The 14887-nt window shown below is 53.0% G+C and overlaps 1 protein-coding gene across 1 annotated transcript in view; it reads left to right on the top strand.

Annotated features, from left to right (window-relative positions):
• Positions 1-5424: 5424 nt before the first annotated feature.
• uba6 (ubiquitin like modifier activating enzyme 6) overlaps positions 5425-14887 on the top strand; it is a 122110-nt gene continuing 112647 nt past the window's right edge. The window contains exon 1 of the mRNA XM_043720610.2: positions 5425-5573. The gene's annotated coding sequence lies outside the window, so the exon portion shown is untranslated. The remainder of the gene's footprint in view (positions 5574-14887) is intronic.

Raw genomic sequence — 14887 nt, 5'->3', positions numbered from 1 at the left:
CACACAGTCAGTCGCCTGAGGTGGGAATTGAACCCGGGTCTCTGGTGCTGTGAGGCAGCAATGCTAATCACTGCGCCACCGTGCCGCCACAAATGTTGCATCTTTATTAATTTTCTTGGAGTCTGAAGGTAATAAAATTGCTTTTCCCTTCATTCAAAAGAAAACCTTTTAATTGATTCTTTGCTGATACAGTAGATGTCGGATCAATGCATTCTTATTACGGAGAGCTATAGCCTCATGCTAAATAGAACATAAATCATTGTTGTGACCAACCAAGGATGTTAAAAGTGGGGAACCATTTTATCCCTCCTCATCTGGTCATACAACTTCAATGTTAGACTGACTATTTTATAGTTGCCAGATTGAACACTTCCATTTTGTTGTACATTCTTTGTCATTTCTTGATGGTAATGTAGAGTGGGGATATACCAGTCATAATGTTGCCAATTGTGATCCAATACAATTATGCTGCTGATAGCACTGTAATAGCATGGTCACCTGTTAGAATTGTTTAAGATCTACCATATTTAGCTTTCTCACGTAGACAAAACAATCATGCTTTTACCTGCAGTTGCCACTACCATGTTATACCTTTCGGATCCTACAAGTTCGAAATAATTAATTTAACTCAAATTCTAGAATTTCATCCAGTGTGGTTCCTTCAAATTTCCACATGACGAATACATTATTTCCTGATGAAGGGCTTTTGCCCAAAATGTGGATTTTCCTGCTCCTTGGATGCTGCCTGACCTGCTGTGCTTTTCGGGCACCACTCTAATCTGACTCTGATCTCCAACAGCTGCAGTCCTCACTTTTGCCGAATAAATTATTATGTTGCTTTTTGTTACGTAGCATGACTGCAAGGCAGCTGTGATGTACTCACCTCATTATTTCCTAGATCTTTATGAAAAATGTAACGATACAAGATATTATATTGGGGCTATTAACCTTCAAGCACTGAAAATAAAGGGAAGAACCAATTCAAAATTAACTTTCTCAAGCAGTTTAGAAGCTTACAGAAGTTAGAGACTTTTTAAATTAGAATTTTGTTTTAAAAAGTCTAGAGAAAAAATGAAAAGAAGCTTGCAAGAGATGATTGGAGTGTGTTTTTTTGCAGGCAAAAGGACCTCTGAAAAGTGGGAGGCCTTTAAAAGTGAGATAGCTAGAGTTCAAAGTCAATATGTTCCTGTAAGGAACAAGGTCGGCTGGACTAGGGATCCCTGGATGACAAGAGATATTGGGGTTTTGACCAGAAAAAAGGAGGCTGGGCTCAGGTACAGGCAGCTGGATCAAGGGAATCCCTGGAGGTATATAGCGGATACAGGAGTTTACTGAAGAAGGAAATCAGGAGGGCACAAAGGGGGCACAAGATAGCTTTGGCTGAGAAGATAAGGCTGAATCCAAAGAAGTTCTTTAAGTATATTAAAAGGAAAAAGAATAACTAGAGAGAGAACAGGATCCCTCAAGGACCAAGATGGACATGTGTGTGTGGAACCGCAGGAGATGGGTGAGGTCCTCAATGAATATTTCTCCTCTATATTTACAGTGGAGAAAGACACGTAGACTTGGGAACTTGGGGTAATTGGTGGTCATATTACTGTCGAGATGGTGTCGGACATATTAGCATGAATGAAGGTGGATATATCTCCTGGTTCTGACCAGATCTATTCAAGGACACTGCAAAAGGCTAGAGAAGAAATTGCCAGGGTGTTGGCTGATATTTTTGCATCATCGTTAGTCACAGGTGAGGTCCCAAAAGACTGAAGGGTAGCGAATGTTGTGTCATTATTGAAGAAGGGCTGCAAAGAAAAGCCTGGGAACTAAAGGCCCATAAGCCTAACATCTGTGGTAGGGCAAGTTACTTAAGAAGATTTTGAGAGATGCATTTAGAAAGACAGGGTTTGATTAGGAGTAGTCAGCATGGCTTTGTGCGTGGGAGATCATGTCTCACAAATTTATTAAGAGTTCTTTGATGAAGTGACCAGGAAGGTTGATGAAGGCAGGAGTATATGGATATCAGTAAGGCCTTTGATAAAGTTCTACATAGTAGCTGTTCTGGAAAGTTAGACTGCATAGAATCCAGGGAGAGCTGGCAAATTTGTTACAAAATTGGCTTGATGGTAGAAAGCAGAGGGTGGAAGGATGCTTGTCAGACTGGAGGCCTGTGACTTATGGAGTGTCTCAGGGATTGGTGCTGGGGCCATTGTTGTTTGTTATCTTTAGCAACGATTTGGATAAGAATGTATACGGCATGATTAGCAAGTTTGCTGATGATACTTAATTAGGCGGTATCGTGGAGAGTGAGGAAGGTTGTCAGAAATTGCAGCAAGACCTTGATCAGCTGGGGAGGTGGGCTGAGAAATGGCAAAAGGAGTTTAATATAAATAAGTGAGAGGTCTTGCATTTTGGAAAGTCAAATCAAGGTAGGAATTTCATTGTGAATGGTAGGGCTTTAAGGAGTGTAGTGGAACAGGAGAACCTTGGAGTTTTCTGAAAGTGGAGTCACAGGTCGAGAGGGCAGTGAAGGTGGCTTTTGGCACAGTGGCCTTCATCAGTCAGGGCACTGAGTATCGAAGTTGGAAAATTATGTTGCAGTTGTACAGAGTAAAGCCGCACTTGGAGTATTGTGTTCAGTTTTGGTCACCTTGCTACAGAAAGAATGTTATTAAACTGGAAACAACGCAGAAGAAATTTACAAGGATATTGCCAGGACTCAACAATCTTGAGTGAAAGGAATAGGTTGAACAAGCTATGACTTTTTCTTTAAGAGTGTAGGAGACTGAAGGGAGGGGGGGGGGGGGGGGGTGGGAATCTTGTAGAAGCGTATAAGATCATGAGAAGCATGGACAGGGTGAATGCATTCAGTCTTTTTCACGGGGTTGGGGAATCGAGTACTAGAGGGCATCAGTTTAAGGTTAGAGGGGAAAGAATAAATGGGAACCAGAGGGCCAATTGTTTTACACAGAGGGCGGTACACATATGAAATGACCCACCAGCAGAGTTGTTAAGGTGGGTACATTAAGAACATTTAAAAGGCATTTGGACAAGCGTAGCATAGATGGTAATTTTGACAGGCATGGACCAGTTTGTGCCAAAGGGCATGTCTCCGCGCTGTAGGACTGTATGACCCTATAAGCATTTTGACAGACGTACTTGTGATAATTTGGACTGCACAACCTCAAAGTGAAAGAATCAGAGTGGACAACATCTCATTTTCCGTTTGGAGATCCTGCAACTTTTAGGACTCAATATAAAGTAATAATTATAGAGCCAGACCGCCGCATCCCTCATGCTGCAGGCTCAATCATGCGCTTTCAGCACAGCCAAACCATTTTCACCTTCTTCTGCTCCCCAATATCAGTTTTTCTTCCTTTCTGGTGGACTGTCATCCAACCCTTTTTCTCAACTTTACTGCTCTCTTTCTGGGGTCCATCTCACTCCTTTCCCCTCAGCATTTATTCTACATTACTCCCTTTCCTACCTATCTGTTCTGAAGAAGGATCACTAGACTCGAAATGTTGAGTTTGCTCTCTCTCCTGATGCTGCAAGACCTGCTGAGTTCTACCAGCGAATCTTTCAACTCTGATGGAACAGTTGTCTAGACTCGAAACGTGAGCTTGCTTTTTCTCCACTTTGACCCACTATGAGCGCCAGCATTTTTGTTTTGTTTTCAGTTCCTCCAGCAATATCTGTGTAGGTTTCAGAATGCAAAGTGAAAGACGAAGAGGTGATATTTTAGAGGGATTCCTTCGTAGAGGGAGTGTAAGAGTACATTAACTGGAGCGGAAAGGTTCCTGTTATGTATGGTACTCAAAGTAGACAAGCAGGACTCCGGAACAACACAGCAAGCAGGAGGCTGGAGGAACGCAGCAAGCAGGAGGCTGGTGGAACACAGCAGGCAGGAGGCTGGAAGAACACAGCAAGCAGGAGGCTGGTGGAACACATCAGGCAGGAGGCTGGAAGAACACAGCAGGCAGGAGGCTGGAAGAACACAGCAGGCAGGAGGCTGGAAGAACACAGCAGGCAGGAGGCTGGAAGAACACAGCAGGCAGGAGGCTGAAAGAATACAGCAGACAGGAGGCTGGAAGAACACAGCAGGCAGGAGGCTGGTGGAACACAGCAGGCAGGAGGCTGGTGGAACACAACAAGCAGGAGGCTGGTGGAACACAGCAGGCAGGAGGCTGGTAGGACACAGCAGGCAGGAGGCTGGAAGGACACAGCAGGCAGGAGGCTGGTGGAACACATCAGGCAGGAGGCAGGAAGAACACAGCAAGCAGGAGGCTGGTGGACACAGCAAGCAGGAGGCTGGTGGAACATATCAGGCAGGAGGCTGGTGGAACACATCAGGCAGGAGGCTGGTGGAACACATCAGGCAGGAGGCTGGTGGAACACATCAGGCAGGAGGCTGGTGGAACACATCAGGCAGGAGGCTGGTGGACACAGCAAGCAGGAGGCAGGTGGAACACATCAGGCAGGAGGCTGGTGGAACACATCAGGCAGGAGGCTGGAAGAACACAGCAAGCAGGAGGCTGGTGGAACACATCAGGCAGGAGGCTGGAAGAACACAGCAAGCAGGAGGCTGGTGGAACACATCAGGCAGGAGGCTGGAAGAACACAGCAAGCAGGAGGATGGTAGAACACAGCAAGCAGGAGGCTGGTGGAACACAGCAATCAGGAGGCTGGAGGAACACAACAAGCAAGAGGCTGGTTGAACACAACAAGCAGGAGGCTGGTGGAACACAACAAGCAGGAGGCTGGTGGAACACAACAAGCAGGAGGCTGGAGGAACACAACAAGCAGGAGGCTGGTGGAACACAACAAGCAGGAGGCTGGTGGAACACAACAAGCAGGAGGCTGGAGGAACACAACAAGCAGGAGGCTGGTGGAACACAACAAGCAGGAGGCTGGAGGAACACAACAAGCAGGAGGCTGGTGGAACACAACAAGCAGGAGGCTGGTGGAACACAGCAGGCAGGAGGCTGGTGGAACACAGCAGGAAGGAGGCTGGTGGGACACAGCAGGCAGGAGGCTGGTGGGACACAGCAGGCAGGAGGCTGGTGGAACACAGGAGGCTGGTGGAACACAACAAGCAGGAGGCTGGTGGAACACAACAAGCAGGAGGCTGGAGGAACACAACAAGCAGGAGGCTGGTGGAACACAACAAGCAGGAGGCTGGAGGAACACAACAAGCAGGAGGCTGGAGGAACACAACAAGCAGGAGGCTGGTGGAACACAACAAGCAGGAGGCTGGTGGGACACAGGAGGCTGGTGGAACACAGCAGGCAGGAGGCTGTACTCTATGCTGTGAATGAGTGTGACTGATGATCGGGGCAATGCCGCCTCCAGCTCGCGCTCCCTCGCAGGTGACCCATGCTGCCCCGGAAGTGTTCGCGGCTCCACGGGGTGGGTGCGGTCAGAGGTCACAGTTTCAGTTAGGATCCGCTCGAGCCGGCTCCGCGGACCCGGGCCTGCTCCTAAAGGCCGATCCCCAGCAGCCGGCTGTCAGTCCGCTGCCTGCACCCAGCTTCATCCACCAGGCGCCGAGCTGCTCCCTCTGTCCAGGCAGCGTCAGGGTGAGTAACCGAGGGAGAGGAGAGGACAGGAGAGGCTGCTCCCACCGGCAGCACCGGTACCCCCCCCCCCCAACACTGACTGTACCCCCCCTCCCACTGACTGTACCCCCCCTCCCACTGACTGTACCCCCCCTCCCACTGACTGTACCCCCCTCACACTGACTGTACCCCCCTCCCACTGACTGTACCCCCCTCACACTGACTGTACCCCCCCCCTCCCATTGACTGTACCCCCCCCCTCCCATTGACTGTACCCCCCCTCACACTGACTGTACCCCCCTCACACTGACTGTACCCCCCCTCCCACTGACTGTACCCCCCCTCCCACTGACTGTACCCCCCTCCCACTGACTGTACCCCCCTCACACTGACTGTACCCCCCTCCCACTGACTGTACCCCCCTCACACTGACTGTACCCCCCCCCCTCCCATTGACTGTACCCCCCCTCCCATTGACTGTACCCCCCTCACACTGACTGTACCCCCCTCACACTGACTGTACCCCCCTCACACTGACTGTACCCCCCCTCCCATTGACTGTACCCCCCTCACACTGACTGTACCCCCCTCACACTGACTGTACCCCCCTCACACTGACTGTACCCCCCCTCACACTGACTGTACCCCCCTCACACTGACTGTACCCCCCTCACACTGACTGTACCCCCCTCACACTGACTGTACCCCCCTCACACTGACTGTACCCCCCTCACACTGACTGTACCCCCCTCACACTGACTGTACCCCCCTCACACTGACTGTACCCCCCTCACACTGACTGTACCCCCCCTCACACTGACTGTACCCCCCTCACACTGACTGTACCCCCCTCACACTGACTGTACCCCCCTCACACTGACTGTACCCCCCTCACACTGACTGTGCCCCCCCTCACACTGACTGTACCCCCCTCACACTGACTGTACCCCCCCTCACACTGACTGTACCCCCCTCACACTGACTGTACCCCCCTCACACTGACTGTACCCCCCTCACACTGACTGTACCCCCCTCACACTGACTGTGCCCCCCCTCACACTGACTGTACCCCCCTCACACTGACTGTACCCCACCTCACACTGACTGTGCCCCCCCTCCCACTGACTGTGCCCCCCCTCCCACTGACTGTGCCCCCCCTCCCACTGACTGTGCCCCCCCTCCCACTGACTGTACCCCCCCTCCCACTGACTGTACCCCCCCTCCCACTGACTGTGCCCCCCCTCCCACTGACTGTGCCCCCCCTCCCACTGACTGTGCCCCCCCTCCCACTGACTGTACCCCCCCTCCCACTGACTGTACCCCCCCTCCCACTGACTGTACCCCCCCTCCCACTGACTGTACCCCCCCTCCCACTGACTGTACCCCCCCTCCCACTGACTGTACCCCCCTCCCACTGACTGTACCCCCCCTCCCACTGTACCCCCCCTCCCACTGTACCCCCCCTCCCACTGTACCCCCCCTCCCACTGACTGTACCCCCCTCCCACTGACTGTACCCCCCTCCCACTGACTGTACCCCCCTCCCACTGACTGTACCCCCCCCACTGACTGTACCCCCCCTCACACTGACTGTACCCCCCCTCACACTGACTGTACCCCCCCTCACACTGACTGTACCCCCCCTCACACTGACTGTACCCCCCCTCACACTGACTGTCCCCCCCCCCACACTGACTGTCCCCCCCCCACACTGACTGTCCCCCCCCCACACTGACTGTCCCCCCCCCCACACTGACTGTCCCCCCCCCCACACTGACTGTCCCCCCCCCCACACTGACTGTCCCCCCCCCACACTGACTGTCCCCCCCCCCACACTGACTGTCCCCCCCCCCACACTGACTGTCCCCCCCCCCCACACTGACTGTCCCCCCCCCCCCACACTGACTGTCCCCCCCCCCACACTGACTGTCCCCCCCCCCACACTGACTGTCCCCCCCCCCACACTGACTGTCCCCCCCCCCACACTGACTGTCCCCCCCCCACACTGACTGTCCCCCCCCACACTGACTGTCCCCCCCCACACTGACTGTACACCCCCCCTCACACTGACTGAGCCTTCCTCACACTGACTGTGCCCCCCCCACCGACTGTGCCCCCCCCACCGACTGTGCCCCCCCCACCGACTGTGCCCCCCCCCACCGACTGTGCCCCCCCCCCACCGACTGTGCCCCCCCTCTCACCGACTGTGCCCCCCCTCTCACCGACTGTGCCCCCCCTCTCACCGACTGTGCCCCCCCCCTCACCGACTGTGCCCCCCCCCTCACCGACTGTGCCCCCCCCCCTCACCGACTGTGCCCCCCCCCCCTCACCGACTGTGCCCCCCCCCTCACCGACTGTGCCCCCCCCCACCGACTGTGCCCCCCCCTCTCACCGACTGTGCCCCCCCCTCTCACCGACTGTGCCCCCCCCTCTCACCGACTGTGCCCCCCCCTCACTGTGCCCCCCCCTCACTGTGCCCCCCCCTCACTGTGCCCCCCCCTCACTGTGCCCCCCCTCACTGTGCCCCCCCTCACTGTGCCCCCCCTCACTGTGCCCCCCCTCACTGTGCCCCCCCCCTCACTGTGCCCCCCCCCGCACTGTGCCCCCCCCGCACTGTGCCCCCCCCCGCACTGTGCCCCCCCCGCACTGTGCCCCCCCCCGCACTGTGCCCCCCCCCGCACTGTGCCCCCCCCCGCACTGTGCCCCCCCCCGCACTGTGCCCCCCCCCGCACTGTGCCCCCCCCCGCACTGTGCCCCCCCCCGCACTGTGCCCCCCCCGCACTGTGCCCCCCCCCGCACTGTGCCCCCCCCCGCACTGTGCCCCCCCCCGCACTGTGCCCCCCCCGCACTGTGCCCCCCCCCGCACTGTGCCCCCCCCGCACTGTGCCCCCCCCCCCGCACTGTGCCCCCCCCCCCGCACTGTGCCCCCCCCCGCACTGTGCCCCCCCCCCGCACTGTGCCCCCCCCGCACTGTGCCCCCCCCCGCACTGTGCCCCCCCCCCGCACTGTGCCCCCCCCCGCACTGTGCCCCCCCCCGCACTGTGCCCCCCCCCGCACTGTGCCCCCCCCCCGCACTGTGCCCCCCCCCCCGCACTGTGCCCCCCCCCGCACTGTGCCCCCCCCCGCACTGTGCCCCCCCCCGCACTGTGCCCCCCCCCCGCACTGTGCCCCCCCCCCCCCGGCTGACTGTGCCCCCACTGACTGTGCCCTCCCCCCGCCCCCAATGCATTTCTTGCGGTTGCAGGGGAAGGTGTCTGGGGTGGAGGTTGGGTTGGTGGGGGGTGTGGATCTGACGAGGGAGTCGCAGAGGGAGTGGCCTTTCCGGAACACTGATAGGGGAGGGGATGGAAATATATCCTTGGTGGTGAGGTCTCTTTGGAGGTGGCGGAAATGACGAAGGATGATACGATGTATCTGGAGGTTGGTGGGGTGGTAGGTGAGGACCAGTGGGGGCAGTCAGGTTTGTGGATTTTGGGCAGGAGGTAGAAACGGGCGGTGCGGGGTTGTGTGACTGAGGTTGGAGGCGTTGGTTGGGAGATCCCCTGAGGTGATGAGGTTACGGATGGTCTGGGAGATGATGGTTTGATGGTGGGATGTGGGGTCATGGTCAAGGGGGCAGGAGGAGGATGTGTCCGCAAGCTGGCGTTTAGCCTCAGCAATGTAAAGATCGGTGCGCCAAACTACCACCACGTCTCCCTTGTCTGCCGGTTTGATGGTGAGGTTGGGGTTGGAGCAGTGGGAGTCGAGGAACCCTCCAGCCACAAGAGATGAATGCAGGTTTCTCCAGCTTCCTCATTTCCCCTCCCCCCACCTTATCTCAGTCCCAACCCTCTGTCTCAGCACCACCTTCTTGACCTGCAATCTTCTTCCCGACTTCTCCGCCCCCACCCCCTCTCCGGCCTATCATCCCCACCTTAACCTCCTTCCACCCATCACATTCCCAATGCCCCTCCCCTACGTTCCTCCTCCCTACCCTTTATCTTAGTCTGCTTGGCACACCTTCCTCATTCCTGAAGAAGGGCTTATGCCCGAAACATCGATTCTCCTGCTCCTTGGCTGCTGTCTGACCTGCTGCGCTTTTCCAGCAACACATTTTTAAGCCCTGTGTAAACCCCCTCGCACTGACTGCACCCCAGCCCAGTGCCTGTGTAAATCCCCTTGCACTGACTGCACCCCAGCCCAGTGCCTGTGTAAACCCCCTTGCACTGACTGCACCCCAGCCCAGTGCCTGTGTAAACCCCCTTGCACTGACTGCACCCCAGCCCAGTGCCTGTGTAAACCCCCTTGCACTGACTGCACCCCAGCCCAGTGCCTGTGTAAACCCCCTTGCACTGACTGCACCCCAGCCCAGTGCCTGTGTAAACCCCATTGCACTGACTGCACCCCAGCCCAGTGCCTGTGTAAACCCCCTTGCACTGACTGCACCCCAGCCCAGTGTCTGTGTAAACCCCCTTGCACTGACTGCACCCCAGCCCAGTGCCTGTGTAAACCCCCTTGCACTGACTGCACCCCAGCCCAGTGCCTGTGTAAACCCCCTTGCACTGACTGCACCCCAGCCCAGTGCCTGTGTAAACCCCCTTGCACTGACTGCACCCCAGCCCAGTGCCTGTGTAAACCCCCTTGCACTGACTGCACCCCAGCCCAGTGCCTGTGTAAACCCCCTTGCACTGACTGCACCCCAGCCCAGTGCCTGTGTAAACCCCCTTGCACTGACTGCACCCCAGCCCAATGTCTGTGTAAACCCCCTTGCACTGACTGCACCCCAGCCCAATGTCTGTGTAAACCCCCTTGCACTGACTGCACCCCAGCCCAATGTCTGTGTAAACCCCCTTGCACTGACTGCACCCCAGCCCAGTGCCTGTGTAAACCCGCTCGCACTGACTGCACCCCAGCCCAGTGCCTGTGTAAACCCGCTCGCACTGACTGCACCCCAGCCCAGTGCCTGTGTAAACCCGCTCGCACTGACTGCACCCCAGCCCAGTGCCTGTGTAAACCCGCTCGCACTGACTGCACCCCAGCCCAGTGCCTGTGTAAACCCCCTTGCACTGACTGCACCCCAGCCCAGTGCCTGTGTAAACCCCCTTGCACTGACTGCACCCCAGCCCAGTGCCTGTGTAAACCCCCTTGCACTGACTGCACCCCAGCCCAGTGTCTGTGTAAACCCGCTCGCACTGACTGCACCCCAGCCCAGTGCCTGTGTAAACCCGCTCGCACTGACTGCACCCCAGCCCAGTGCCTGTGTAAACCCCCTTGCACTGACTGCACCCCAGCCCAGTGCCTGTGTAAACCCGCTCGCACTGACTGCACCCCAGCCCAGTGTCTGTGTAAACCCCCTTGCACTGACTGCACCCCAGCCCAGTGTCTGTGTAAACCCCCTTGCACGGCCTGCACCCCAGCCCAGTGTCTGTGTAAACCCCCTCACACTGACTGCACCCCAGTCCAAAGTCTGTGTAAACATTTTTATTTCAAAAATATACTGTATTCATAAAGTATTTTGATCTGTACAATTGGTGGTGCCATACATACGTATACGTTCAATTTCTTTATGTACAGAGATCAGAATTAATCATTCGTATATACAGGTCTGTACGTTTACTATCCATATATTTAGCTGAGGCGTCAGCGGAGCCCACTTACTGTGTGGGCCCCCTATTTTTTCGTAGGCAGACATTACACGGTGGTCTTTCCCCACCGCGCCTTGACGGTGGCTGCCCCAAGCTTCAGCATGTCCCTCAACACAGTCCTGGACCATGGAATGTGCCAGTCCGCAACACTCACTCCAGGTCAGCTCATTCAGTTGGAAGATCAACAGGTTTCCAGTCTGTGTAACACCCCTTGCACTGACTGCACCCCAGCCCAGTGCCTGTGTAAACCTGCTCACACTGACTGTATCCCAGCCCAGCATCTGTGTAAACCCACTCACACAGACTCTACCCCAGCCCAGTGTCTGTGTTAATCCGCTCACACTGACTGCATCCCAGCCCAGTCTGTGTAAACCGGCTCGCGCTGACCGAAACCCAGTCTCTTTAAACCCCCTCTCAATGACTACAGAACCGTCTCTTTAAATCTCCTTCCGCTGACTGCAGCACACTACAGTTTCTGTAAACCTGCTCACACTGATTGCAGTGCTGTCCTGGCTCTGTAAACCCGCTTACACTGTCTGCTGCACAGTCTCGTGTCTGTAAATTCACTCTCACTGACTGCAACACCCTGCAGTCTCTGTAAACCCGCTCACACTGCAGTCTCTGTAAAACCACTCACGTTGATTGTAGCACAATGTCTGTAAACCTGCTCATACTGACCGCAGCGCAGCCTCTGAAAGTCCTCACGCACTACAGCATGCCTCACAGCTTCTTTTAATGTACCTTCACTGACTGCACTGCAGCATAAGCCTCTATCAACCTCATCTCACTGATGCACAACACATTCTCTGTGAGCCCAGTTTCACTGACTGCATTGTAAAACACAGACATGATAAGCACTGTCTGAGTGCACTGTACAGCACAGCGTACCCGCTTTAAATCCAGTCTGTCTGATGCAGTGCATCACACTGTGCAGCCGATTTAAACTCCATCTCAGTAAACTAGTTTAGCCCACTGACCTTCACTACAGTCTCGCTAACACTGCTACAAAATTCAATGGTAACACTACTTGCTTCATTCATTCCATTGCACATTGCTCATCACAGTCTCATATGAGTAAACCTAGCCTTTAACAGTTGTACACAATTTGACCTCACTTACCATTCCACCCAATCACTAACAAGCTACCCTCTTGAAGTCGGGCAGCACGATGGTTCAGTGGTTAGCACTGCTCGCTCACAGTGCCAGGGACTCTGGATCAATTCCCACCTCAGGCGACTGTCTGTGTGGAGTTTGCACGTTCTCCCCGTGTCTGTATGGGTTTTGTCCGGGTGCTCCAGTTCCCTCCCATAATCCAAAAATGTGCTAGTGAGGTGAATTGGCATGCTAAATTGCCCACAGTTTTAGGTACATTAGTCAGGGGTGAAATGTAGGGGAACGGATCTGGGTGGGTTACTCTTTGGAGGGTCGGTGTGGACTTGTTGGGCCGAAGGGCCTGTTCCCACACTGTAGGGAATTCCAAAAAACTCTGCCTTGACCCACCATGTAATCCCAGTGCTTCAGAACTTTCTTCATTTCATGCAATTTAAGAATATAAAATATGTTGGATTAAAGCAAATGAGTTGTACAAATACTACTGTGTGCAGTATTTGGCGTGGTTTCTCATTTTTCTTGTAAATGCTTCAGCAGTTACAGCAAATTTTAGTATGATGACTGTCAGTTGTCTTGAGGATTTCCTGATTTCTGAAATCTTGAATATGGTTTATAACACATTTATAACATGCACATTGCAAATTAGATCTTGATTGGAATTGGGGAAAAAAAAAGTTGAAAGCAGGAGACAAAATTATGCCATTTTCGTTGTATACATTTTGTTAGGAAGTCATGCAAGTTGATCCTTAAACTGGTCAGAATTTTTAATGGAAGGTATTTATGTGGGTTAAGAATCTCAAGGTTTACGTAAAGATTTGTAGCTCGGGTGCTGGTTGTAATAGTTGTGGGAATGTTCATCAAGCTGGGAGGTTGATTTGTAGACGTTTTGTCCCGTCTCGGTGACATTCTCAGGGCTCTGGAGCCACCTGTAGAGCGCTTCTCTACTGTGTCTATGTGCTCGTTGATGGAGTCCGTGGATGAGTGACATGCTTCTAGAAATTCTCTGACTATCCTCTGTTTAGCTTGTCCTGTGATCGTTATGTTGTCCCATCAATTTCTGGTCCTTGTCATCTGTGTGTATGGCTGCTAGGGCTAACTGGTCATGGTGTTTAGTGGCTAGTTGGTGTTCATGGATGTGGATTGCCTGTTTGTTCCATATAGAGTTTTGTCCAGTCTTTGCATGGAATCTTGTAAATTGTGTTTGTCTTGCACATGTTGAGTATTGGGTCTTTCGTTCTGGTGAGTTGTTGTCTGAGCATGCCTGTTGGTTTATGGACTGTCATGAATCAGAGTGGTCGGAGGAGTCTGGCTGTCAGTTCCGAGATGTATTTTATATAAGGTAGCGTAGGTAGTGAGTTAGGTTGTGGCATGTCCTCGTCATGTTGTTTGTCTGTTAGGCATCTGCGGATGAAGTTGCATTCTTAGTGAAGACTCTGTAGAGGTGTCATAGACCTAGACCTAGACCTAGCACATAGACCAATACACCGGCCATTACAACGAACAACAGGAAGCAGCAAGAACAGAACCAAATAAATTCCAGAAGACACAGTGCGGCAGCGCTTCACAGGAGGCTCCAAAGCATTGAAGATATCACCAAGACAGGGGATGAACGTCTGCAAATCAACTTTCCAACTCGGCGAACGTACCCAGAACTATGGGTTAAGAAACCGTTTCCCTCCTATTTGTTCAGTAGCAATAAGACATATGAGATTACTGATACCTCCCCTAAGTATATCGATCAAGTGTACTAATATCCCTTAAATTATGTAACAACTTTTCACATCTGTTTTATGTGATACTGCTGTCAATATAGATATGTTCCTTATCATCTGCCCTAGGTTATGCAAGATTTTGACATTTATCCAAGGGAAATTTGGGCATTCTTTACAGAGAAAAGGTGACAATAAAAATTACACATAACTAGTTTGAGGAAGAAAAAGCTAAATCTGATATGTTCCTCTTTCTTATTGTGCTCTAAGAACCCTGTGGAAAAATCTAAAGATAGAAAGATTCAGCATGTATATAGATAACCTTATCACGTGCCCAGATATTACAAAATGCTTCACATTCAACTTAATATTTTTGACATGTAGACACTTACTATTTGGATAAAACTGTTGGTGAAACATAAAGTAACTCTGCATTTTGCAGCAGTTATAAGGAAAATAGAAACATTGGGCAATAATTAGCTAAAAATCTATGCTGGGGCGGGGGGGAAAGTGAGGACTGCAGATGCTGGAGATCAGAGCTGAAAATGTGTTGCTGGAAAGGCGCAGCAGGTCAGGCAGCATCCAAGGAGCAGGAGACTCGACGTTTCGGGCATGAGCCCCCCTTCAGGTAAAAATCTATGCTGTAATGTTATGCTTTTCATTTTCAGTAATGGCTTACCATTAATAGTTGTAAGCTAGGCAGTAGCTGTTTTGATCTGTTCAGAGAAAGGCTGACATTTTTGTTGCTGATTTGAACCCTTCAAAGCAAAATCTTTTAAGTGATTTTCTGCTGTATACACTTCAAACATTTTGTTTATGGAAGGTGGAGTGACATATCTAGCAGCATACTTAATATATTGAAATAGTTTTCTTCGGAACCTGGTCGATGTTTT

Source organism: Chiloscyllium plagiosum, unplaced genomic scaffold, assembly GCF_037043375.1.
Source record: "Chiloscyllium plagiosum isolate Xiang-an unplaced genomic scaffold, Cpla_swu_hap1 HiC_scaffold_2, whole genome shotgun sequence".
Lineage (NCBI taxonomy): Eukaryota > Metazoa > Chordata > Chondrichthyes > Orectolobiformes > Hemiscylliidae > Chiloscyllium > Chiloscyllium plagiosum.
The sequence above is the reverse complement of the archived record's forward strand: the minus strand, read 5'-3'. Positions and strand labels throughout refer to the sequence as shown.